This window comes from Rattus norvegicus, chromosome 14, assembly GCF_021556685.1.
Source record: "Rattus norvegicus strain SHRSP/BbbUtx chromosome 14, alternate assembly SHRSP_T2T, whole genome shotgun sequence".
Lineage (NCBI taxonomy): Eukaryota > Metazoa > Chordata > Mammalia > Rodentia > Muridae > Rattus > Rattus norvegicus.
The window spans coordinates 31,362,211-31,389,837 of record NC_141547.1 but is presented as its reverse complement, the minus strand read 5'-3'; the positions used below and the strand labels follow the sequence as shown (position 1 = coordinate 31,389,837).

The 27,627-nt window shown below is 45.3% G+C and overlaps 2 long non-coding RNA genes across 9 annotated transcripts; one reads left to right on the top strand and one right to left on the bottom strand.

Moving 5' to 3' along the window:
• Positions 1-169: 169 nt before the first annotated feature.
• LOC108352735 (uncharacterized) lies at positions 170-27,356 on the top strand. Of its 7 annotated transcripts, XR_015637367.1 has the most exons (5): positions 5,463-6,027; positions 6,365-6,544; positions 6,884-7,027; positions 24,649-24,853; positions 25,935-27,356. It is a non-coding gene; the product is annotated as an uncharacterized LOC108352735 (long non-coding RNA). The 7 variants fall into 7 exon arrangements; XR_015637370.1 differs by lacking the exon at positions 6,884-7,027 and having other exon boundaries at positions 5,462-6,027; XR_015637369.1 differs by lacking the exons at positions 5,463-6,027; positions 6,365-6,544; positions 6,884-7,027 and adding an exon at positions 170-733.
• Positions 8,689-16,692, bottom strand: LOC120096731 (uncharacterized). 2 transcript variants are annotated; one of them, XR_015637372.1, is made up of 3 exons: positions 16,342-16,692; positions 11,946-12,017; positions 8,689-11,744 (listed from the first exon to the last, which is right to left on the bottom strand). It is a non-coding gene; the product is annotated as an uncharacterized LOC120096731 (long non-coding RNA). The 2 variants fall into 2 exon arrangements; XR_015637373.1 differs by having other exon boundaries at positions 10,855-11,705; positions 16,342-16,412.
• Positions 27,357-27,627: the final 271 nt, after the last annotated feature.

Sequence of the window (27,627 nt, the reverse complement as noted above, 5' to 3'; positions counted from 1 at the left end):
TACATCTTCATCTGAAGGCTGCTAGCAGAAGACTGGCTTCCAGGCACCTAGGACAAGGGTCTTAAAGCCCACGCCCACAGTGACACACCTACTCCAACAAGGTCATACCTACTAATAGTGCCACTCCCTGGACTGAGTATATACAAACCCTCACAACAGTCAAGCATTTGTGCCAAGGGTTTTCAGTCGTTCTTATTACCATGGCTTCTCTGATTCTCCTGGTTCCAATACAAGTTTACCATACGGCTTGGAACTACTAATTAAGCTGCTGTGTGGAATGGCAGCCCTTGAGGGCTGGGTGAGTCGCCCACCTTGTTGTGAAATATCACAGTCCCTTCGGACATCTACTGCTTCTGGATATGCCCAGCATTAACACCTGAACCACCAAGCTCAGCCCTTCCTCTCCTGTCTGCTGACTATCGTCTATTTCTGTCATGTTCTTAGATTCTCAGTGAAAATATACACAAATGCATTTTTTATTAATTTTTCTTGGATGTCATTCCACAGGACATTACTTTTTTTTGTTTTGTTTTGTTTTTTGTTTTGTTTTTTTGACAAGGTTTGATCACTGACCTGGAATTGACCAAGCAGTTCTAGATTGTCAGGTGATCAAGTCCCAGAGAACATCACTCTGCCTCCCTAACGTGAGCATTATAAGCTTGTTCTAAAATGCCCAGTGACTGATTTATTGATGGGGGTTCTGGGATGCAACTCAGATCTTCATGCTTTCAAGGTAAGCACTGTCCTGACTGATTGGTCTCCAATGGCCACCGCCTTTGTTGTCCTCACTGATGGTTTTTTTTTTGGGGGGGGGGTTGTTTGCTTGCTTGCTTAATTAGTTTTGATCTTGAGATGCATAGGAAAGTTTTGTCCAGTATACACTTATGCCTACAATGTGCATTGTCTAGTGTGAGTCCAGGTCCCAGGAGACCTCAAGGAATTTTTAGGAAAAGGCTGTCCGAAATGGGTAAGAACCAAACAGAACTGTTTTACGCTTACGGGAGGCGTGATCTCAACTGGTTCTGTGGTCATAATTCAGCTTGATTGAGACCTGCATATAATATTAGAGATGAAAAGGGACAATTATCTGAAAAAACTAACTCAGGTAATGAGTTATCTTTGTCTGCTTTCTATTGTTACGACAGAGCACCCAGGATGGTGTAATTTCTTAAAGAATAAAGGTGTATTTGGGTTCCTGGGTTTGGAAGCAGGTAAGACAAAGGTTGGGCAGTGACATCTGATGAAGGCCTTTGTGCTAAACTCATAGTTGAAAGTGGAGAAGCAAGTGCGTAAGAGAGAGCCAAGCCTTGGGGGTGGACTTGCTTTATAACGACAGTATTCGAGGCAACTCAGCCTGGGAGAGTCACAGCTTACAATTTGAAGAAAAGCACTGATTCTTTCATGTGGGCCCCACCCCATGACCAAACATCTCCCACTGCCGGACACCTCCCAACACTGCCACACTGAAGAGCGAAGCTTCACCGCGAATTTTGGTGGGAACAAGCTATATTCACACTATAACGAGAACACTCACCCAATTAAAACACAAATAAACAGGTCAGACTCGGTAGCACATGCCTGTAAACCAGGGACTCAGGAGCATCAGGAGATTGAGACCGGCTTGGGCAATATAACAAGACCCGGCCTCAAACAATAATTGCATAAGAAAACCCGGCAGAGCACAGAGGGAATCCCTCAGTACATCCTGCGTGCATTCTCCAAGGCTGCTCCAACATGTAACTGCAAACTAGAGGGCCCAGCGAAGAAGTGTGTGGTCTCGCAGTTCCAGAGGCCAGAGGCCAGAGTCAAGGCATTACAACAGAGCTCCTAGGTGGCCTTGGACAGAAGCCGTGCTTGCCTCTTGATCGTCTCGTGCTTGGCCAGGCACCGCTTTCGTTTTATGTTCATGTCCTTACCACCCTGCCTTTACATAGCCTTCTCCTTTGTGTGGGAACCTTCTCCACGTCTATCTAATAAAGAGGCATACAAGATGCCCCTGGACAGCGTAGAGCAAGCACGTCGTGCAGATCCTCATGTCTGTCACATCTGCCAAGGCTTTTCTTGTTCCCTAATAAGGTAACATGCACAGATTCTGTGATTTTTATGGGGCCATCTCTTGGCCCACGACCCATTGATGGGAACCCGGGGATGACGTGCTCCCACCACCGCTTTGCTCTGTGCTTTACCAACGCAGGGTGACAATGACACAGGTCCTGACAGCAGAGCTCAGTGACATTGTAACTGAGCTGATTGAACTACACAGATACAAGTGGGGGCTGGAAGATGTCTCAGTAGTCAAGAGCTCACACCGCTCTTCAGAGGATCCAGTTTGGGTGCCAGCTCCTATATCTAGTTCTAGTTATGACATCTCTGGTCCAGCATCCACTCCAGCTGTGGTAGTATGTGCACCCCTGTTCACATATCCCTACACACACACACACACACACACACACACACACACCCATAATGAAAAATAAGAGTGAAATTTTATGATGCAAGAGAAACTCCTTTGAGCATCTAGAAAGATTTAAGATGAGGTCCTGTCATTTGGAAGCGATAGAAAGAGATTCCCAGAATCCTCTGGTGGTGGCTGTGAATCTGATGGTTCAGCATAACCCGGCAGCTTCAGTTGCAGCATCTTAGGGTGCATTGTGCTATGCCTCCTGGGGAACAGCCAGAGTAGTGTCTGCCAAGGCCACACAGCCCAAGCCCAGGCAATTTGATCGATTGGGCTGGATAAGAAGAGCATGTTCCATGCCCGGCCGGCACCAGTTTCAAAGTCAACCCTGCAGAATCTCACGCTAACTTGAGCTCTGGAAATACAAGACTGAAATGGGAAAATAACAAAACAGAATGTAACTAAGCAAAACTGCTTGTGCCAGGCCTTTGGGGTGGGGGAGAGTGACATAGGCAGACACCGAGGTGAGAGCCCACAGGGCAGCAGGAAGCACAGTTGTGGGCAGGCGAGGGATACGGGCAAGGCGGGACAGGTTTCGGGAAGTGTTAGCAAAGCTGAGACTTTGGAGTCAACCGCTGAGGTCTCTTCAAGCAGAGTCTGGGCTTTGTTTTTGGCTTGGACCCAGGGCAAGGCAGCAAGTACAAGGACAGATTATTACATTGCCTTCGCCCTGCCTGGCTGCTACTGCATGGGATCCATTTGCACCTCCCACCAGCACCGAGGTGGTTCCTGTCACACTAAACGCTGCTTGTGGGGCTCACTCCGCCCGCCCTCGCTGGCTGAGCGTCTGCAGCTGTGGGTTTGGCTTTGAAGGCACTGAGGAGCAGGTAGCTGGGGCACTGGGATGGGGAGGACTGTGGAGGGAGAAGGTAAAATTCTCACTAGAGACAGAACCTGCACCTGCTCATTCTCGGTATCTGCAACCGTTTCCAACTGGAATACGGCTACTTCTCTGTGTGAGAGACAGCCTCCAGCAGAGGCCAGCAGAGGGATAGCCTCCTCCAGAGGCCAGCTGTTTAGTTCTTTGACTCTTGCATCAAATGGCCCTTTTTTTTTTTTTTTTTTTTTTGCTTTTCTTTCTTTCTTCTTTTCTTTCTTTCTGGTGTGTGTGTGCGCGTGCGTGCGTGTGCGTGCGTGCATGTATGTGTGTGTGTGTGTGTGTGTGTGTGTGTTTGTTTTGGGCTCCGGCTTCCTGCTACTACAGTTTCTGTCAGACCAGTTTGTTTGAAAAGCACTTTAAATAAATACCAGAGAACAGGACGAAAGTGACACTTTAAAAAAGTATTTTTATATTGCTTGAATTTTACTTCCTACTTGGGAGTTAAACAAAGTCCTCCTCTGAATAAACATGTGGTGAGGAGCACCTCAGGTGGCTTGGCAGGTGAGGGGCTGCTGTCAGATGAGTTCAATCCCACATAGTAGGAGGCTAGAACCCATTCCTGAGAGTTGCCTCTGATGTCTACGTGCACTGTGGTACAGGAGCAATACCCAAGATCATACACATGTGTACGCAAGCACATGCGCACACACACATACACACACACACAACACATACACACTCTCACATACACATCACACATGTATACACACTCTCACATACACAAACTCACACAAACACACAACACATACACACTGTCACATACACACCAAACATGCACACTCTCTCTCTCTCTCACACACACACACACACACACACACACAAACTCATTCACACATACAACACATATACACTCACATACACACAATAAATAAATGAATAAATAAATAAATACCTAATACAACAATGTAAAAAACAGAATAAAAGGAGAGGAAGAACATCTGTGGTTGAGAGATGGCCTCCAAGCAAAGGAGGCTCAGGTTAGAGGCTAAAGTTTATGAAAAGTTTTTAACTGGTTTCCTATTCAAAATGTTTTAAGTTCTGGTCCTTTAATCCCAGCACTTGGGAAGCAGAGGCAAAGGGATCTTTGAGAGCTTGAGGCCAGTCTGGTTTACATGGCGAGTTCCAGGCTAGCCAAAGCTACATAGTGAGACCTTGTCTCAAAGACAAAAACGGATAAAACCAAAAAGGCAGTAAGTGTGCTCCCCAAAGGGCTCTGACCACAGTGTTCATAAACCAAGGCCTCGGGGGCTGGGGATTTAGCTCAGTGGTAGAGCGCTTACTTAGGAAGCGCAAGGCCCTGGGTTCGGTCCCCAGCTCCGAAAAAAAGAACCAAAAAATAAATAAATAAATAAATAAAATAAACCAAGGCCTCTACAGGATCGTCACGAGGCTAAGCAAAGTAGGGAAGCAAGGAAACATTTGAGATTCGAAGATGAGCCGGATTTTTTAAAAAGATTTTAAAATAATGTATTAAATTTTAATTATGTATATATTTGTGTCTGCCCATAGAAATGTGTGAGCGCAGGTGCCCTCTGAGGTCAGAAAAGGCTGTCTGAGGCCTGGGAGCTGAGGTTACAGGTAGCTGTGAGCCACAGGGTGTGGGTGCTAGGGACCAGAGGCAGCGATCTCTCTGTCCTCTCATCTGCTTTTTCTGAACTTCATTACCAACCCCTTACCCTTTCAGAACTAGGGTGACATCCTGGCTCTGGGGTGGTTCGGGATCCCCCACTGGCTTCCCTCAACCCCACCACCACTCGTTTGTAAAGAGCCTTTCAGGAAAACTTCCTCTTTGCCCTCTGAACATGTGACATCTCTTGCCAGGGCTCTGGCACTGCCCTTGTAAGTGCCGTTACAGAGCAAAGGGACTGACGGTTGTGTTTCTACTGTGTAACTAAAGCCACCTAGCCTGCTCTTCCTGGATGGAGACCCTGTGCACCTGCGAGGGCACGCAGGAAGTTGAAATAGATCATTCCTATCCGCGGCATCTCCACCTCTTAGGATTTTAAATATTTATTCGAGAAAGAGAAACTTGATCTCATCCCTAAGACTCTCCAATCACTCGCTGCCAAGAGGAGAAAGCCGGTAGTCAGCCCAATAAACACCGGTCTGACAATCGCCCTAATGTTTCAAATCTCTGAAAGGAGCGGCGGGTGGAGGCGGGGCAGGTGAGCCGCTCTGTACCTCTGCAGTTGAGGCCTTGCCTAGCGAGCCTGGATGTCCACAGAGCCTCGCCAAAGGCGCAGAGACACCATCTTCACCCATCTGCGCCTTGGTATCTCCTCCTAGAATGGTTCCCGCGAGAGTCCCACGATTTCCCTGCTAGTTAAGGAAGTTTTCTGCACTGCTTGTGATCGTGAGACTCAGGCCAACGTGGAAAAGAACAGAACCAACTGCTTTGTGTGAAGACAGGAGTGTAGTCGGTACTGGGCCTCAGAAGCTGCCTCATCAGCTGACGGTGACCCGACCCGAGAGGGAGTGAGCGAAGGAAAAACCTACAGCAAGAGGACCTGGGGTGTGCGGTGCTGTGTGCCTGCGATGTCCTCTATTTACATACAGCAGCCATCGTTTGCTGTAATATAGATCTTACACATCCTACGAACTAAATGCACCGGCCAAAGCCTTTTCCATCCAGAAGCTACAATAACTCCATTTCCCCCCTCATCACCAAATGATATAAGCTGGTCTTCAGGTAGGTTTCCTTGTCCCCTGGAAACTCCTGGAAAATATTTACCAAAATCCACCCCAGCTACCTATCCCTCTTCAGCACGGTCCGTCATATCTTTACAGTGTTTCTAAAATTAATTTATTTATTTCATGTATATGAGTGCACTGTCACTGTCTTCAGACACACCAGAAGAGAGCATCTGATCCCATTACAGATGGTTGTGAGCCACCATGTGGTTGCTGGGAATTGAACTCAGGACCTCTGGAAGAGCAGTCAGTGCTCTTAACCGCTGAGCCGTCTCTCCAGCCCCGGGTGCCCCATTTTTGATGCTTCATCTTACTTTCCATCTAACTTACCCCAGAATGAAGAAAAACAGGAATGGCTGCACCTACCCAGCAGGACTCACTTTGCCCCAACCAGGCAAACAGTTTCCCAAGAAGTCCTGCGGCTCCGGGCCTCACTGTGTCATCTTGCACCACTCCAGCCAGAGCAAAGCCAGACAAGGTTGATTCAAGAGGACCATCCTCGAGCTTTTCTCAAGGTCTGTGACTGACCTCTTATGGACAACTGTTTGCACAGCAATACATGCTCACAGCCACCCAAACTAGGAATGATATAATTACACCAAACACGTTTGGTTCTTAGATCACAAATTTCTAATCCATTCATTCTACAAACAGAGGTAGTAACTAGTCTCTGAAGATGCCCTCGCAAGAACCCTACCTCATGGTATAAAACCCTTTGAAGTCCTTTCTCACAGGAAATCTAGAGGACCTTCATGACACACACTGTACAGTAGAATTCTGTGACATGGCATTCTTCCAGCTCTAAGTCCAAGCCTAAAGAAGGAGTCTAATTTTCAGTTTCTAAAATCTCTTAGCTAACTGATCAGCGGCCTCTTGGCTAAGATCGAGTGTAGACTCTCCTAGCTGACAAGGAAGAAGTCAGGCCACAGACTTAAAGAGACCACACAGAGAAGAGATCACACAGAGAGTGACTCCTGCCCTGCAGACAAGCCCCAGAGGTAAGCAATGCTTTTATGGGGAGAGAACAAGTGAGGAGACAAGAGTCTTGCTCCATAGCACAGGCTGGCCTCAAACTCATGGTATCAGCAAGCCAGCCTGGAACTACCTAGTGAGCTCCAGACCTACCTGAGCTACATTGATGTGAGACTATTATATATACATTTATGTCATATTTATATTCTAACATGTATAATTTATATCATATTATACAGTATATATAACATGTACGCAATTTTTAGAATCTTTACAGGAGAAGTGAATCCTGGAATGAAGCCAAGAAGAGTTTACTTTCACTTGTGACTTTCAGCTAGTCCACTACCTAACCCAACAGGTCAAGTGTACTGTGTAACCTCAGGACCATGGCAGTGTTGTCTTACATGAAATGCACAGAGAAAAGGACAATTTGTACACCAAGAGGGAACTTCCACCTCTCCCTTTTTGTTTTAAAATAGTAAAATTGCATTTCTTTCCCTTTTCATAATTCAAATATGTTAGGACTAGCTAGAATTAAGGCCCAAGGTCAGAGAGTAGGCTCTGGGGTTAAGAACACTTAATACTCCTGCAGAGGACCTGTGTTTCAGTTCCTAGTGCGAGTACGCACACACACACACACACACACACACACACACACATATACACACACACACATACACACATACATACACACATAAACACACATACACACACATACACACATAAACACACACATACACACACACATACACACATACATACACACATAAACACACACATACACACATAAACACACACATACACACACATGCACACACATACACACACATAAACACACACATACACACACACACACACACACACACACACACACACACACACACATCAGCTTGCTATTACTCAGTTCCAAGGAATCCCACATGTACTTCTGGTTTCTGCGGGCTCCTGAATTCCTGTGGTGCACAGACATACACTCAGCCACGCACATGTATACATAAAATATTTTTTAAATTAAGGTTCAAGTCAAAGTATCGCCATTTTTTAAACTTTTAGCAACCTCAGTAGTTCAAAGCCTTTGTGAGGAAAGAGCAGTTGGGGAGATAGGGTCTTGCTATGTAGCGTAGGCTGGCCTCAAATTTGTGTCACTATCATGCCAGGTCGGATGACATAGTGAGCTCCAGGCCAGCCTGAGCTTCAATGTGAGACTGTCTCAATATGTATAAAATTTATAAAGTCTTCACGAGAGAGGTTTAGCCTGGAGTAAATCCAAGGAGAGCCCTCTTACTTCCTTGTATTTCTAACTCCAAGGTGTGTGTGTGTGTGTGTGTGTGTGTGTGTGTGTGTGTGTGTACCCACCCGTGGAATCCCAGAACTTGGAAAGTGGACGCATGAGAATCAGGAGTTCAAGTTCTCACTCATTTGGCTACATAAAGACTTCGAGACCAGTCTGGGATGCATGAGACCTAGTCCCTCAAAATAAGACAAAACCAAGACAATGAAACAAGTATTAAACAAGAAAGCAAAAGAAATCACATGAATATGGAAATTGAAAGCATTAGGCTAGCCAGGTAGAGCGGTGTGACTGCTACACTGAGAGCCAGCATTCGGGAATATAATGAATATGCATTAGCAGTGTAGTTGCTGCTCTCACTGCTACACTGTGACCTAACACTTAGACGCAACTTAAAGGAGCATGAGTTTATTTTGCTCACAGTTTGAGAGTTACAGTTTACAGGCATGGTAGCAAGAGCACGTAAGACAGCGGGTCACAGTGTATCTGCCATCAGGAAGCTGAGAACAAACAGAAGTCTCTACTAGGAAGTCTCTAAGGCTGTAAAACCCTGAGTCCCCCTCACCCTCAGGCACCAGAAGAATGCCACCTCCTAAATATCGTATAACCGTCCCAAACAACACTACCAAACTGAGACCACATAGTCAAACGCGTGATCTTGTTAGGGACTGTGATGGCCAATCTTGGACATCAGTGTGACTACATCTGAAATGAACTAAATCCCAGCAGCTGGTCATGCCTGCGAAGGATTTTCTTGACTGGATTATTTGAAGTTAGAAAAAGTACCTTAGATCTAAACCACACCTTCTGGTAACCGCTCAGGATTTGGAAGAAGGAAGCTTTTGCTCTTTGCCTGCTTGCCCTCACTCTCATTGGCAAGTTCATCTATCCTGCTGTGGAGGCATTCCTTTGCTGATGCTAGAATTATTTGAGATTCCAATGTAGACTGAAGACCAGCTGAGACATCCAGCCTCATGGACTGAAGAACTACCAGATTCTTGGCCTTTCTATCAGGAGACAGTCATTGTTGGACTAGCCAGACCTTAGCCTGTAAGCCAATAAATTCCCTTCATACATATGTATGTACATGTGTGCGTGTGTGTGCGTGTGTTTGTGTGTGTATGGGTCCATTCTATCCACTATCCATTCCATTCTTCTAAAGAACCCTGTCTAATAAATACATGGACATTGTAGATTCAAATCACAGCAAATAATAAAAAAGGAAATAAAAATAAAGTTAGCAAATTGTGTTCTCTCAATACCTCCTCAGCCTTAGCGACTTCATCATGAACTTCTTATGCCCATAGTTCATGAGCTGATAGGATGCTAACTTGTATCTATTCATTCAATCATACATTCGTTGAACAAATATTTTGTAACCAACTACTATGGGACAGTACGCTTCACCACACTTAAAACAGAGTGGAAATGATTCTCATTGCCCTAACTGCAGTTACATTGAATTTGTTTCACACTGTTTTAGCTGCAGCCAAAGAGCTTCTTGTAGTCTGACAGCCTATTCAGATACCACTTTTTCCGTTACATTAGTCTTCAAATGTCAGACACTCTTAAGGCAGATAAAGCTAGCTCCCCACCCCCCGTCCTTCTCTAGATAGCTCCAATTTCTTTCTATGACATCAGTACCATTTACTGAAGAATTACTGAATCACTCCAAACCAAAGGAACAAAAGTGGCACTTCTGTAAGGAAGATGGCTAAGAGAGGTTTCTTTCTTATTGATCAATGGTCAGGAATATAGGTAATGATACATTATAAAACATTTATAAATAATACAGCGCACTTGAAAACGCAGAGTACTTCTCAGCAACAGAACCAAAGCAAGCAAGCGTGGACAAGCAGCCCGTGCAGTGTAATAACAACTACTCTAAAATACCTATTCAGATAACATTAAACTTGGGTGTGAAATGAGGGGAGATAGCTACAGTCGCATGTGTCCCTTTCTTTTTTTTTTTAAGATTTATTTATTTTATTTATATGAGTACACTGTCACTGTGTTCACACACACCAGAAGAGGGCATCAGATCCCATTACAGATGATTGTGAGCCACCATGTGGTTGCTGGGAATTGAACTCAGGACCTCTGGAAGAGTGGTCAGTGCTCTTAACCCCTGAGCAATCTCCCCAACCCATGTGTCCCTTTCTGGGACCTGAGCACTTCTCAGAATTTTCCTCCCAAGGTCATTAGATGATTTTGACTTGGACACTGTACAAACTCCCTTAGGTTGACCTACTAAATTAATGACTAGGCCTGGGCAAATAATAATACTATTAAATATTTTATCTGTATCAACAAAAGACTTTCAAATGTGTAGCATTTCCCTAATTTAACAAAGAAAAGGATGAATTCTAAAAGCTGCAGGCTTCAAAACAAAACCAAAATTCAGAAAATAATGTAAATTTTGCACATATAATATGTGATAGTTAACTTCATATTCCCCAGCTAGCATGTGGCTATCTATCTCACCGTGAGAAAAATCACGCAAATACCCTGATGTGGGTGGTTCTGAGATGGAGATCATTTGAAACTCGTTGCACACAGGTTGAGAAATTTAGGATGTAGTTTTATTTTTCAGTCTCAAATGAAGCTTACACATGCTGAAAGCTATTAATTTTAGAGATGATGGAAAGGTATTGAGAAAGAAAAAGAGTTCCCTATGCTCTAGTGGCTTCAAAGCCTTCTATTGATATAACTGCATTCATCTAAGAAAACAGCCCTGCTAATGATGTCCTTACACATTATATGTAATTACACTATTATATATAATAAACTAACCTCTCAGTTACCTGTTTTATGGGAAAGGAGTTCAGGCCTTAGGAGAATTATGCAAACACGATAAACCGAAAAGGAACTCCCAGATAGATGTTCTGTTCTGTTTGGATTATACCTTCCTTGGAACTTGAGATAAATTCCCCTCTTACTGTAATTGATTCAGTCAACTGCGAGCACCTGCATAGCAGGAATGTCACTTTCTCTTCTCTCCCATGTCTGTGCCTCTATTTCCTTCCCACCTACCCGAGCGTTTCTCATCTCCGAATACCATCCTGTCTACTCCATGTCTTTTAAGTTCAGCAGTCCTTCCTTGACCGGCCATGTGACACTGTCCCTCCTGCGTCTTCACCTTCCAGACCCTCGAAGGTGAGTTGTCACTTCGGTAATTTGTGGCATCAGCCCCTCTCCTGAACTACAGGCCTACGCAGCTAACTGCCTACTTACTGGTTGTTCCCAAACGAGTGTGTGTGAGCACCTTGAGTTCAAGATTCCCGTCTTCATCTTCCCCTGGAGAGCTGCTCCTTCCTCCACGAGCAGAACTTACCCAGTACACCCTGGCTGGAATACAGAGATATGGACACCCGCAGCATCCAGAGCACATTCTCAGAGTGATGGGGCAGGAGCTTTGGAGAATTCCAGAAGGCGTCCCTGGTTAGTCATCACTAAGGATTATAAGGTTATACAGTCACAGATAAATCCTTTCAGGACTGAACGATTAGCATGGGATATAATCTGAGATCCCCAAATAAGCCAATTTTTGACCCAAGCCTGAAGACAGAGCTGCTTTTAACTCGGGTGAGTTTTTTCAATGTTTCCATGATGCGATCTTAGAGACCCAAGCCACTCCTGCCCACCTTCCTCACCTGCTGCTGTGTGGAGACCTGGTACTCCAGCGTCACGGCACCATCCTGTCCTTTAATCTGGGGTTGCATTCCCTGTGAAAATAGAGATGTGGACAAAAAAATAAAATAAAATATGTCAAGTCACCATTCCTTGGACTGACAAAAAGAACTCAAGAGATTTTTTTTTAAATAAGAAGTAGGTGGATGGAGGGCTGGAGAGATGGCTCAGTGGTTAGGGGCACTGACTGCTCTTCCAGAGGTCCTGAGTTCAATTCCCAGCAACCACATGGTGGCTCACAACCATCTGTAATGGGATCTGATGCCCTCTTCTGGTGTGTCAGAAGACAGCTACAGTGTGCTCATATAGAATAAATAAATGAACGAATGAAATTAAGAAAGAAAGAAAGAAAGAAAGAAAGAAAGAAAGAAAGAAAGAAAGAAAGAAGACAGGGCATTGCCTCAGAGGAAGACACACAGCTGAAGAAGAAGCAAGGAAATATGGAAAAACCAATGTGTGTCTGAACACAGCAATGGCCTTCTCATATACATTAAAAAGCAGGTGGATGAAGAGGTTGAGGGCAGCACACATCTGCAGGCTGGGAAGTGGGCTGCCTGTATTGGGTTCTTCATGGACCTGGCAGGTCCGCATGGGCCTTTTGAATCCACTCAAGAACAGGATGTGAATCTGGATGCGGGAAGGATTTGAGAGGGAGAACAGCGCACACCCATCCACCCACCCACGATGCACACAGAGTCACTGTGATGTGGGACTGTCCCAGCTCGTTCGCAGCGGTCTCCTGAACCTGAGGAGTCTTTTTAAAAGAAGAAGAAAGTTGAAACGGGCCCCAGCAGAAGTAAAGCCTGGGGCATCAACTCACCAAAGTGTTTCCCTGCCTTGGGAAGCAGGGGAACTATATAATGACGAAAGCTGTAATTCTTCTAAGTTGGCTTACAGAAATCAGACACGTAAGCCCAGCCGCCCGGAGCCAGGAGATAAGACTGATTTGTTGGAGCCAAACGGTGCGTGGAGGCAAGCAACTGGGAGGCTTGGGTTTCTGATGAGAAGACACTGCCGAGCTAGTTAATTATGGCAGGAAGCAACTCTCTCCGAAGAGAGAAACCGGAATGGCTCTGCCAAGCTGTGACAGGCAGGATCTGAAGGAGTGTCTGGGAATTCTCTGGAAAGGCTGTCTACAGCACAGGCCCTTCTCATTCAGTCAAGTCCTCTCCTGAGGGATGAACAGAGCTGTCTCGGGTTTCTCTCGGCATCTGTCTTGTCTGTATTCTGCCAAGTTGCTGATAAAGTCATAGACACGGTTGTATAGCTTAGAATCAACCATGGAGGCTCGAATTACTCCATTCGGATAACCATCACTAAATCACAAACTGAGCAGCTCGGAATCAACGGGGATTCACTCCTCACATCTCTGGCTGTTGGAAAGTTCAGCCTGAGGTGAATTCAAGCCTATTGTTGGTCCATATCCCTGAAATCTGGCTGGTGTGTGTGTGTGTGTGTGTGTGTGTGTGTGTGTGTGTGTGTGTGGCCACCATGTGGTGGAAAGGGTCAGCTAGCTCCCTGGGATGTCCCTTTTATGAGAGTTTTGTGCTACTACCTCCTAATCCCATCTCCCAGAGGTTAAGACTTCAACATACGCAATGTGAGTAGGAGAAAGACATTCAGATTTCAGTGGTCACTAACTCTAACCTAAGCATCTTTGGAAAGTTAGCTTTTAAAAATGGAATGGACTCAGAGAGAGAGAGAGAGAGAGAGAGAGAGAGAGCGCTTCCTACTTCTGCTTCCTGTTTGATCTTCATTCTTCCGGCCCATGGCTCTGACAATTTGTGAGCCGCTCCCTTGCCAAGACCTGTGCATGTGCCAAGAGCTGCCAAAGTGCATGTTGATTCATATCAGGACACACTGCATCCCAGTCGAGAGTCAGCAGCACCCTAGGACCAGAGCTTAAAAAGTAGTGAGTAGTGAGTAGGCCCTGGCGAGAAGTAGGCTGCACTGAATGTCCATTTGCTGCACTCGAGAGACCTCTGTAGAGGGCTGGAGAGATGGCTCAGTGGTTAAGAATGCTGGCTGCTCTTCCAGAGGTCCAGAGTTCAATTCCCAGCAATCACCTGGTAGCTCATAACCATCTGTAATGAGATCTGTTGCCCTCTTCTGGCATGCGGGCGCACATGCAGATAGAGCACTCATACACATAAAAATAAATAAATGAGTCATTAAGAACAAAGAGAGAGACCTCTGTAGATACAAGCATAAATGGGCGTAGGAGGATAGTTCTACATTTATATCTAAACTGAAGAACACTGAGAAGAAATGAAAAGACTCTCACATGCTAAACATGCTTGCCTGTCATCTTAGTACTTAGGAGGTTAAGGCAAAAGGATCTTGAATTGAAATGCCAGCCTGAGCTACATGGAGACACCAGGACTCCGAATGGAAAGGGCATTTGTAGTGGCGTAATAGGCATCCTAGAACTGAGATAATTAAATCATCCACAGTTGGGCAGCAATTGCAATGTTTAAGTCTGTTGTGTGCATATTTCTGCCCATCTTTTGTTACTTAGGACTTTGAAATGCTTTGCGGTTTCCTTTTGTTCTCTAGAAAGTCATTGTCTTAAAAGTTTAAATATAATTTATGAGCATGTTGCTTTAAACAAGAGGATAGGACTCTTTTCATGTGCAGGTGAGATATTACAGGATGTCCTCGTAACGAAGGTAGAAAGAATTAAATATGGACAGTCTCCCACTATACCAACAGCCCATGATCACCATGGTCCCATCCTTGCCCTTGGTTATAATTAAACCAAGGTCATCTGGCCACACTCCCACCAGGGAGAAAGATTGTCTGTAGTGATGGTGTGTCCAAGTGGCCATTCCTTTTGGTCTCTGCTCTTAGGAATGCAGGGGATGAAGCCAGGTGGCCCCCTTTTTCGTCTTCCTTGTCTTGCCTCTGCTCTTGCTGGCACAGATACCACAGAGACACAGGACAGGATCAGCCTGTCCTTCCTCGTTCCTGCAAGTGTCTGTGGTGGCTCTATCCCAGTTCCAGACTGAATTTCTCCAAAGTTCCAAATACTGAAATCTTTTTTTTTTCTTTTTCTTTTTTTCGGAGCTGGGGACCGAACCCAGGGCCTTGCGCTTCCTAGGCAAGCACTCTACCACTGAGCTAAATCCCCAACCCCCTGAAGTCTTTTTTAAAAAGATTTATTTATTCATTATATATGAGTACATTGTCGCTGTCTTCAGACACACCAGAAGAGGGCATCGGATCTCATTACAGGTGGTTGTGAGCCACCATGTGGTTGCTGGGAATTGAACTCAGGACCTCTGGAAGAGCAGTCCGTGCTCTTAACTGCTGAGCCATCTCTCCAGTTCCCAAATGTTGAACTCTTAACCCACCTTGTGAGTGTATTTGGGGCTAAGTAGCTAGGAAGCTGTTAAAGTCAGATGGTGCCAAGCAGGTGGAGCATTAATAATGGAATGTGTGTCCTTCTAAAAAGAGGTGCATACACAGGCTTGCTCTCTGTGCTCTTTACCACATGAGAACACAACCAAACACTGTCTGCAAACACTGGATTTCAGATCTGCCCTGATATTGAACTTGGCCTTCCCAACCTTCAAAATTTAACCATTGGCCTCTAATTATAATTTTACATAGCAGCTCAAATGGACTAAAGCTTCTTCCTCTAGGGCTGGAGAGATGACCTAGCAGTTAAGAGGATGCATTGTTCTTGCAGAGAGTAGGTTTGGTTTAAAACACCTACATGGCCACTCACAACTCTCCTTAACTCCAGTGCCAGGAGATTAACACCCCTTTCTGGCCTCCTTGGACACTGGGCATGAACATCACACACACACACACACACACACACACACACACACACACACACACACACACACAGCAATTTGGGAACATAAAATAGGAGAATTATTTTGAGTTTGAGAGCAACCTGGGCTACTTGGTGAATTGACGGTCAACCTAGAATATCTAGAGAAATCTCGAAATAATAAGTACCTGATAGACCAGTGTTTGAGAGGTAAAGATAGATGTTGAAGATCACCTTCCACTAAATAGCAAATGAGTGCAAGGCTAACCTGGATGACATGAAACTGTCTCAAAATACCGAAATATAAAATAAGCAGAAAGCAAGCTGGGAAAACCACGCAAGCACGCAGGCACGCACACACACGCATGCGCGTGAGCACAAACACTGTGCCGCATCTTTTCTAAGAGAAAGGGGGAGAGGAAGAGCACCTCTACACTGACTGTTGATGAGGATGTGATCTGAATGGTGTGTTTTAATTCAGCTCCCCCAGCTTTATACTGTTGAAGTGAAAAGCAGAGGCCGGGAGTGGGTGGGAACAGTGGGTTGGGGGAAAAGAAGTCTCAAAGCGAAGGTATTACCAATAGTCATGTGAAAGTCTGCGGTATGCGCTTGGGGAGAATTCATCTGGCGTCAGCTAACTCTTGGAACCAGGACGACACTCGGAGCTCCAACTCTTCCGGTCTGGCTGGGTCCACCCTCACTCCTGGGAGTTCCCGGGAGAGTGTAGAACAGCTAGCATGCTGGATGACTCAGATGCGCTCTCTGCTTCCGTTGCTGTCCTGGAAGGTGTGTGCCTCTCTGCCAGAAAGAGCTGAGCAGCTCTTGTAGCTCAGATCCAAAGCCCACTTTCCTTCACCAGAGTCTGTGTAAACTTTGGGCTTCACCCAGCTTCAGGGTCCGGATCTGTCTACACAACTGTCCCTTTGGAGACCTAACTTCCTATTTGGGTTCTGTTTTCCAGCAGAGGCGATTGCTTGCCGCCTGCTTCCTCTAATCAGGGTTATGTAAAATCCAGCAGAAGCCCGAAGGAAGAGTATGTAGACTGCCATATCCAAGACCCAAATGAGCTGCCATATCCAAGACCCAAATGTGGTCCCTTATGTCTGCCCCTCCCTTATATTCTCAATGACTTAAATCAATAGGGTAAGGCAGAGGTGGCCCAGCACCACTAGAGAGGTAGGATTAGGAAGACCTGGAAGCATCCATGGCTGCACTGAGGGAGCCAGCCAGCATCCACTAAACTGTAAAAAACTCATATTAGACTGGTTCCCCATCAGCTTGTTGGAGGTATTTCCTGCTGTTGTTGTAAGTTCGTTTGAACAGGAGGGGTGGGTTTTTCGGTTGGGAGTGTGGGAGCAGGGCCTTGTTATATATTATCTAATCCAGTTTGAACTTGAAATAATCCTACCTTAGGCTCTATGGTGGTATGACTAGGAAGGGCCCCTATAGAGACTCATGTATTTGAATGTGTGGTCCATAGAACATGGCACTTTTAGGAAGTATGGCCTTGTTGGAGTAACTGTCACCTTGGAGGAGATGTGTTGCTGTGAGGGTGGGGTTTGAGGTCTCCTGTGCTTGATTTATGCCCACTGTGATTTACAGTCACTTTTGCTGCCCTCAGATCAAGGTCTCAGGTCCTTCTCCAGCACCAAGTCTACATGCATGCCACCGTACTTCCACCACGATGATAATGGACTAAATCTCTGAACGATAAGTCAGGCCCAGTTAAATGTTTTCTTTTATAAAAGTTGCCTTGGTCATGGTGTCTCTTCATAGCCATGGAAACCCTAAGACAGACTCCCAAGTGGAGAAGCTATTATAGGTATACCACCTATATACCTAGACTTACAACCAGTTTTGTAGAGATTGGTTTTAGAACTAGATAAATAAAACTAAGAGCTGTGACACTGTCTTAGTCAGTGTTCTACTGCTGTGAAGAACCAACTATGACCAAGGAAACTCTTATAAAGGAAATCATGTAATTGGGGATGGTTTATAATTTCAGGGGAGGAATCATTATTATCATCTTAAGGAACACGGCAGCGTACAGGCAGGCACAGTGCTGGAGAAGTAGCTGGTCCTAAGTCAGGAGAGGGGGGGGGGAGAAAGGGAGAGTGACAAAGAAAAGAGAGAAGAAAGAGAAACAGAGTGACAGAAAAGAGAGAAGAGAGAAACAGACAGAAAAAAACAGAAGAGAGAGACAAAAAGAGAGAAACAGAAGAGAGAAAAGAGAGAAACAGAGTGACAGAAGAGACAGAGAAGAGAGAAGAGAGGAGGGAGGGAGGGAGAGAAAGAGAGAGAGGAAGAGAGAGAGGAAGAGAGAGAGAAAGAGAGAGAGAGAGAGAGAGGAGACTAGACCAGGCTTAGGCCTTTGAAACCTCAAAGTTCACCTCCAGTGACACACTTCCTCCAATAAGGCCAACAAGGACACTAATCCTAATCTTTTCACACAGACCCCCCATCCCCCTCCCCGTGGCTAAGCATTCAAATATGTGAGCCTATGGGGCGGGTTGGGCGGGGTTCTCATTCAAACCACCACACCATGTTATACTTAGGGTTTGAAAATAGAAATATCGAGGAGAATATTTCTTCACACTTATGGTTGTCAGACATCTACCCCATGGTGTAAGAATTTGCAGAGTAACAAGGGGACCTCTAGTGCCTGCACTTCTCCGTCTCTTCTCAGTATTCTTGCCACATTCTTTTTCTATTTTATTTTTGCGGTGCTGGGAATAAAGCACTTGCCTCATATCTGCCAGGCAAGCATCCCCCACTGAGCCATATCCCCAACCTCCTTTTCCTTCTTTTGGTGTCCATCCATACCTGCTCCTGGTTCTGCCTTCTGCCTCCTTCCTGACCTATGGCTTTGCCTACTGTGCCATCATCCACCTAGAACATCTCTCTCCTCCCCTCTCAGTTTCCAACTGCTCCGGTTTCTCTAGGCAACTGTAAAGTTCAGTCATTTTCTAATGTTTCCCATGACTCCTCCAGTCCTGGTGAGGACTCCTCCTCCCCTCCAGTCCCACAGCAACCTGGCATGGAAAACTGATGTGGCCTTTATCCACTTGCAATAGATACTTTTCGGTTTCGGTGTTAGAGCACCATGACCAAGACAAAGGGGTAGAAGAGTTTATCTGACCTCACAGTTCTGGAGGGTAAGAGGGCATAATGGCGGAGTGGAGACATGAAAACAAATAACACTTCTTCTTTTTTTTTTTAAAGATTTATTTATTTTATTTATATGAGTGCACTGTAGCTGTCTTCAGACACACCAGAAGAGGGTATCAGTTCTCATTACAGATGGTTGTGAGCCACCATGTGGTTGCTGGAATTTGAACTCGGGTCCTCTGGAAGAGCAGTCAGTGCTCTTAACCACTGAGCCATCTCTCCAGCCCATAACACTTCTTCTTTTTCGGGAAAACACCAAATGGCAGATGACACCGGTGCAGCGGGAGGGCCCGGAGGACCCGGGGGCCCAGGATTAGGAGGCCGCGGTGGCTTCCGTGGAGGATTCGGCAGCCGCCTTAGGGGCCGAGGTCGTGGTCGAGGCTGTGGCCGCGGTTGAGGCCGCGGGGCTCGTGGAGGTAAAGCTGAAGACAAGGAGTGGATCCCGGTCACCAAGCTGGGTCGCCTGGTTAAGGACATGAAGTCCTTGGAGATCTACCTATTCTCTCTGCCCATTAAGGAGTCTGAGATTATTGACTTTTTCCTGGGTGCATCTCTAAAGGATGAGGTTCTGAAAATCATGCCAGTGCAGAAGCAGACTCGGGCTGGCCAGCGGACCTAGATGGGTAGAGAGATTGCAACCAGGATCAGAGAGAAGCCTTCGGCAGTGTGATATGGGATGGAGCAAAGAGGGTGAGACACTTTGATAACTGAGATTAAGATATCTATCAGATATCTTAGGGCACTGCGGTGTTGGATCTAGTGGGGGGGGGGGAACAGCCTTTTATTTTTTTATAATTTTACAACAACAGATGGCACCCAGAAACTTTTTATACCAGCCACATTGCTGAGTAACTTAAGTAATGTCACACATGTATGATAGCTATACTACAAAGTACTAAGAGCTAAGGGAGTATTAGTCTCACATGTAATTAGAGGACAGAATGGATAGTTGTTTTTCTGTTTCCCTGAGTACTTACTGGTTGTATTACCAACACAAGGTTGTCCTAAAGCAGAGCTGATGGCTTCTACTAACATGCATGCCAACATGCAGGCAGGCAGGCAGACAGATAGACAGACTGATACACATTCATGCATTGGGTGGGTGGAGCAAAGCTCTAACAAGCTGGCTCCAAACATTTTACATATGTTCATGTACACACAGTTGGTGGATAGATTAAAACTCTAAGGAGCAAGCTCTAACAACTTTTTTTCCCTTTAGGCCTTTTTATAGCCCCTAAGACAAAGTTTTCTATGTAAGAAGAATAATTATCTCATTCAAAAACAGATAAAATATTACACAAGAGGAAGTTACATCAGGATTGCATGTTTTTCTACTACATGTTTTTCTATTAAAATTTGTACCTAACTAAAAACAGTTCCACAAGTTCATTATAAATTAAGAGCAGCAGTTCTTATAAATTAAGATAGTTATCTATCTTTTATTTCACAAGTTCGTTATTAGTTCAAAGCAATAGTTTTTTATGTCATAGGTTAACAATGTTTTTTTACCATGAAACAAGTCATTTATCTTATATCCTTACTTTTGAAGTCTTGTATAAGCTAATCGTTCACTCTCTATTCTTAACCTCATAATAAAATTACCCACTCCCTGTTCATGACCTTACCTTTATCATGGTTCACACCGAGATCTTTGGCCTCATCCCTGAACCTAATCTAGAATGAATGTTTTTCTTGATCATTAACTTGTTCCAAGCCTATTTTTTTCCAAGTGCAATTTGTGTGCTTGTAACACATGAGAGATCATTGAACTCCTCTTCTAACCTGGGCAGCCTCTACTATTTTGCAGGAGAAGTCACATTCTACATTTAATTTTAACCTTAAACTATCAACTATCTTAACTTCTTAAAGTTATTTGAATCAAATTAGGAATTCTGTAAAGTCATTATCAGGAATTCTAAAGACATCAAGTCATCTAGACAGCATTATTTCATGAAAGTTCCTCTTCATGTTGCTCTGCAAGAAATTTGCCCAACAGAGTGGGTTACCATCTAGGAAGCAATCACACCAGGTTATAAACAGTGATGGTCTTTCCATGCCCAATCACAGGTTTAAGAAGAATATAGCAATGAAAATCATGAGATGAGAAGGCACACTGGTAGCAAGAAGCAAGCCTGGGACAAAACCTCTGAGGTCGTTCCTCTCCAAGGTACACCCATAGCAGCCATGCACCCATAGCAGCCATGCACCCATAGCAGCCATGCACCCATAGCAGCCATGCACCCATAGCAGCCATGCACCCATAGCAGCCATGCACCCATAGCAGCCATGCACCCATAGCAGCCATGCACCCATAGCAGCCATGCACCCATAGCAGCCATGCACCCATAGCAGCCATGCACCCATAGCAGCCATGCACCCATAGCAGCCATGCACCCATAGCAGCCATGCACCCATAGCAGCCATGCACCCATAGCAGCCATGCACCCATAGCAGCCATGCAGAACAGTGAACTGTCTCCAGGAAGCTCACTTGCCCAGGGCTCTCCTCCTGCACGTCATCCACCAGGTGTTGCCTAAACTCAAATAACCTGGGTTTTATGAGCTGACCTAAGTGACTTCAGATCCAGTAGGTTACCAAAAAACACAGGTGGAAACTTCGTGAAACTGCTGTACTAGACCACTCCATGGGTAGAAAGAAAGGTTTATTGGGGATCGAACTGCCAAGGCTATCTCCTTGGGGATCAGAGAGAAGCAAGTTAGATTTTATTTGACAGTCAGGAGGGTGGAGATCTTTGAGCTGATGCAGGCTGTACAGGTTGACAGAACTCAGTGCCCTTCCCTGAGGTAGTTGACCTTTGGGGAAAGATTAAGCAAAGTTCCTGGTTTCAGAAACCACATTAGAGATCTGCTTTCCTGGTAACCCACCTTTAGGTTTCTGTTTATCTGAGCAAAGTCCCTCTATTTAGGACTTTATCACCAGCACTGCATTTTCTGGGAGTCACGTGTGTCAACCCTAACAACAAAAGAATGAAGTTATAATAGCCACCTTTATATGGCAGTGGTTTTCAACCTTTCTAATCCTGTGACCCTTTAATACAGCTCCTCATGATATGGCGGCTCCAACCGTAAAACTATTTTCATTACTACTTCGTAACTGTCATTTTGCTACTTTTACAAATCACAACATAAATATCTGTGTTTTCTTATGGTCTTAGGCAACCCCTGTGAAAGGGTTGGTTGACCACAGGCTAACTGTTAAAGAGGAAGGATTCTTGTGCCTGGTAGCGAGATAGTAATTATTTCAAAAGACTCTGAAAAACCACAAGCCCTCGTGGAGGACACCCAACCTTGTACAGAAGCCCTTTTGCAAGTGTGTCTGCCTTGCAAGTGTGTCTGTCCAGCAACTGTCTGCTCAGCCTTGTTAATCACTGTGGCCAGGAATGATTGCTTCAAAATGTCTGATTCATTTTCAATGTTTCTTCATTTTTGCTACTAAAACATCCCCTCTCCTCCCTTCCCCCATCCCTTTAAACATGCTCATGGTTTACGACAGCAGGAATATCTGCACTGCACTGATCTACAAATAAATATCATCATCCTTAGAGAATCTCTCTGATAGGTTGCTTTCTTTCTTTTTGGAAAAAAAAAGGGGGGGGACACTCTTTGAACATACCTGCAGGGAAAGAACTGGCCTTGCTTGGGAGTGCCTGAAATTGTCATGAGCCCACCTAGCCTAAGACTACACCCTCTCACCATGGAACCTCTCAGGTCTCCCCATCCTCCAGTGCCAATTTGCCCAGCTTTTCACACAGACGTTGTTGCCTAGTGTAGAACCTCCTCCTCCTACACTAGATGCAAGGTCTATTTTCACTTCTCTTTGGATTTCCTTGCCCCCCTCTACCCAATCCCCACCCAAGACACTCTTCCTCAAAAAACAGAGACTTCTGCATCCTGAAATGATGGCTGGTGAGATGACTCAGTGGATAAAGGTGCTTGCTGAGTTCAAATCCAGAGACCCACACAGTAGAAGGAAAAAATTAATTCCTTCAAGTTGTTCTCTGGTTTCCATATATACATCACAGCATCTGTGACACACACACACACACACACACACACACACACACACACACACACTCTAAGATTCTAAAATGTGATTTATTCTTAAAGAATCCGGAAAAGATGACTGTGCTCCCTCAGACCAGGAACCTTATGAATCACCGACTGTCTCTGCCTCCCTGGTCCTAAGAGTCCTCCCTCTCCCTCCACTGTCAGCACCAATAAAGTCCTCCTGGCTTTGGTTATAGGAGTAGGAGAGGGTGGATAGACGTGGTTGTACTTCACAGACACTGTTGTTGCTATTCTTCCATGCTGTCCTTTAGCCCTTTCAAAGCCCTCTTGTGTGCCAGCAGTGCTGCCCTCCCTCTGTGAAGGGCCTCTCAGTGCGGATTTCTGCTCTGCCTTCTATCACAGAAGTCACGGTAGTCCCACCTGAGTAGGAAGAGAACAAATTCTAGGTTATTCTTTAAGCAACGTCAAAGTATTTGGTGTGGGGAACAGATGGATGTTACAGGGTATGTGATTTCAGTTCATAGAAAACCTAATTGCTAGCAAAACATGAAGGCCTAGAAAGATATTGCATTTGTCAGATGCAGTTAGGTACATCCTGTAGAGGTGCAGTTCGGATCTGCCTCTAAGGCTTCCTTAGATAAGAAGGTTAAAAAAAAAAAAAATAGAAAGTTCCTGCCTATTTTAAGGCACACTGCTTGGGAGAGGCCTTGTGGTCTTTGCTCTATGACCCAAGGCAGACTCAGCTGGATGGCCTTGTGCTGCCCCACCATAAAGGTGAAATGGTTCAGCCCTCATTGACTTGGAATCCCCTACCATGACAGTAACAGGCGTAGGAGAAGAGTTAGAGACTTCATTTATAGAAGTTGGACTCTTGAGGGGCACCTTCTGGGTCAGCCTCTTGAGCTGGCTCTCCCTTTAGACTCTCGCTCGTTTGGCTTGGAAGAACTTCATGGAAGGAGCTCCAGGTAAGAGACGGGGAGTTCTCTCTCCGGGCTTACTGTAGGAACCACAGAGAAGCAGCTGGCAGGACACAGGTGAGACAGGAACCTAGGAAAGTGAGCTAAGAGCCCTAATGGGTTTGGAGGTAGACGAGCTTGGTAAAAGGACAGCTAAAAAGATATTTCGGAAGAGCTAGCAGTTCCGTTGCAGAATCTGGGGGTGTGTGAGTAGACATTTTGTAAGTGGTTAAGAAAGTAAAATTGCCTGACTGAGCTAGCAGGTTCTCCGATGTCTTTGTGGGTACAAATGTCAGATAAATTTAAAAGGCTAAATATTACAGACGCAGTCCTCGGTGGGCGTTTGCTGTTGACATGTCTACAGTAGAGTCAATGCTGGATCAACGCTTCAGACCCGTGAGAGTGGCAGAGCCCTCCCCAAGTCAGACTCAGAGAAATAGCAAAGCGTCCCCTGGTCCAAGTGTGAGTGTTTAGGAACAATCGACAGGAAGCACAGCGTCTGTAGCTTCCTCCTCCCTGAAGACTGCAGCCTGAGACCACCCCCTAGCAGAAACTTCCTACCAAGACTAGCTAACCGCCCTTTCTTGTGCTTTACTTAATAAACCCCAGCCAGCCTCAAGGCTTGGTTACAGGTGCCCTGCATCTCACTGAGTACAATCCACCTCCGAAACCCCAGCTTTTCTATCAGTGTGTCTGTCGTGACTTCAGTGTCTGTCATCTCTTCATTCCCAAGGCGCCCTAAGTCAAGTTTCCAGGACCAACCGGATTCCAGGTGCGGCAACCTAAAGCACCCAAAATGATTGGAAGACGTTGTGATGCTGTTCGTGACGTCATGAAGCCCTGGGGCATTTCCCCACTCTCACGCCAGCTGCGCCGGGACTTCACTTGTCCTTGTGGGCTCAAGAGCGTCTGTGCGAAACCTGCTGGGTGTCTGTGAGGTGAGAGGCCACCCACTTAGGATGATCTCAGAGTATTCCTCGCTTAAAAATGTTTTTAAAGATTTTATTTACTTGTAGTGTATGTTTGTGTGTAAACGGGTATGCCTGTGTGAATGTTAGTGCACCGCATTCATGCAGCGCCCTCAGAAACCAGAAGAGGGCATAAGATCCCCTCAAAGTAAAGTTAATGATGCCTGTGAGCCTCCTTAGAGACGCGGGAAACCAAACCTGGGTCCTCTGTAAGAGCAGCAAGAGTCCTTAATGGACTGAGCCCTCCCTCTATTCCCAGCATTTCTTTTAATACATTATTTTAAAGGTATTTTGTAGGTCAGTAATCCTGGTTCTTTTCTTTATCCATTCATTCATTTATTTTTATTTTTGCTATTAAAATAAAAGCAGGCAAAAAGTCTTGGGTGAAAACAATCCCAGCTCAGAGATGAGGGTGTGGACACAAAGTTCTACCCGTAACCATGACTTTATTTGAAATTGATACCTGCTAGGAAAGGGAAAATCAGTTTGCCCCAGTGGGGCTCTCCTAGGCGTACCAACCACAGTCCAGAGCAGGTCCCGTGCCCAGGAATAATTGGCCAACACAAACACACTCTGTGATTTTTGTGTGCTTTTATGTTTTGATTTGGCTTGGGTTTTTCTTTGGTTTGTTGTTGTCATGGCCTTAGCTAGTTTGTTTCTTTGTTTGCTGCCTGTTTTTATTTTTGTTTTGAGAGGGAAAGAAAGAACATGTGGGGGGGAGTAGGGAGATTTGGGAAGGAGTTGGGGAGGGGAAAGGATATGATCAAAATATGTTGTGTAAAAAAATTTTTTAAAATAAGATTTTGTCTCATCATTTTGTTGTCGTTTGAGACAGGATCTTTCTGTGTAACAGCCCTTAACTGTCCTAGAACTCACTTTGTAGGCCAGACTGACCTTGAACTCACAGAGTTCCACCTGACTCTCTGCCTCCTGCGTGCAGGGGTTTAAAGGTGTGTGCTACCACACAGCTAAGAATTTTGTGCGTGTGTCTTTAAGCAGTAAAATTGTGAAACAGGCCAAACGCAGTTTCTCCCTTCTGCTTGTCATCCAGTTTCCAGTTCCTAAAGTCCTCTGCTGGCTAGTGTTATGACAGCCTGACCCAGAGTCATCTTGGAAGAGAACATGTCCCTATTAGATGGGACTGTGGGCAAGTGCATTTTCTTTATTGGTGATTGATCCTGATGGGACCAACTCATCGTGAGCTATTCCACTTCTGGGCTTGTGGTTCTAGAAGCTACAAGAAAGCAGGCTGGCCAGGCGGTACTGGCCCAGGTTTGGGAAGGAAAGAAGGAAGGAAGGAAGGAAAGAAAGAAGGAAAGAAGGAAGGAAAGAAAGAAGGAAAGAAGGAAAGAAGGAAGCCAAGCAAATCTTGAGGAGCAAGCCAACAAACAACATCCTTCTATGGCTTCTCTGCATCAGTTCCTGCTTCTGTGTTCTTACCCTGACCTCTGAGTAATAGACTACAGGCTGCAAGATGAAATAAACCTCTCCAGGTTGCTTTTGGTCATTGTGTTTTGTCACAGCAATAGAAACTCCAACTTAGACAAACCCAAACCAAGGAGAAAATATAGTATCCACTCATTTGGGTTAAATCACAAAGCAGGTGTCAACGCATGTCTACTTGATTATAGGCAACAGCACTGTCTCCAGGATTCTTAGACTAAGTCTAGGCTGCAAAACATCTGCCATGCTAGGAACACCTGCTGTGCTAGGAACACCTGCCAAGCTGGAACACCTGCCATGCTAGGAACACCTGCTGTGCTAGGAACACCTGCCATGCTAGGAACACCTGCCATGCTGGGAACACCTGCCAAGCTGGGAACACCTGCTATGCTGGGAACACCTGCCATGGGTCAGGACTGTGCAGTCTCCCCTGGAATTTGCCATTCCTGTAATGATAGATTGCCTTTCTATGGAATAGCTGCAGATTAAAAGGAGACCATGAAGAGATCACAGCTTATTAAGGGACTGGTAGATCTGGGGCAAAGTCCTTACCTTACATGCATGAAGGAACCTGGGTTTGATCCCTGGCACTGAAAAGCAATGACAACATCATAAACCCACTGGTGTCAGAGGAGACATGTTGGGGAAGCCATAAGAGAGAGCTTAGTCTGTGGAAGGACATATGTCCCAAAAATAAAGATTAGTGTGGTGGTTTAAATAGCTATGGCCCCCATAGACTCGAGTATTTGAATGTTTGGCCCATAGGGAAGGGTGCTCTTATGAGGTGTGGCCTTACTATAGTAGATGTGGCCTTGTTGGAGAAGTGTGTCACTGTGAGGGCAGGCTTCAAGAGGTATTATACATATGCTCAAGCAATACCCAGTGTGACAGACAGTCTTCTGTGGCCTGAGGATCGAGATGGAGAACTCTCGGCTCCTCTAGCACCAGTCTGCCATGCCTCCTGTCATGATGATAATGGACTGAACCTCTGAAACTGTAAGCCAGCCCCAATTAAATGTTTTCCTTATAAGAGTTGCTTTGGTTATGGTGTCTCCACACAGCAATGTTAACCCAATTAGTTCGATTATTATTTTGTTTTGTTTGTTTATAGAGTTTTTGTTGTTGTTCTTTTCAGTTTATTTTTCTTTGGGGGGGGGCAAGAGGGATCTCATGCTACCGAGGCTGTCCTCAAGTTGCCATGTGGCTGAGGGATAGTCTTCAATTACTGCCTGCTGCCTCTACATTCGAGGGCTGGGGTTCAGGCTTGTACACAGACCCCCTAATTCCTTCCTGTCCCTCCC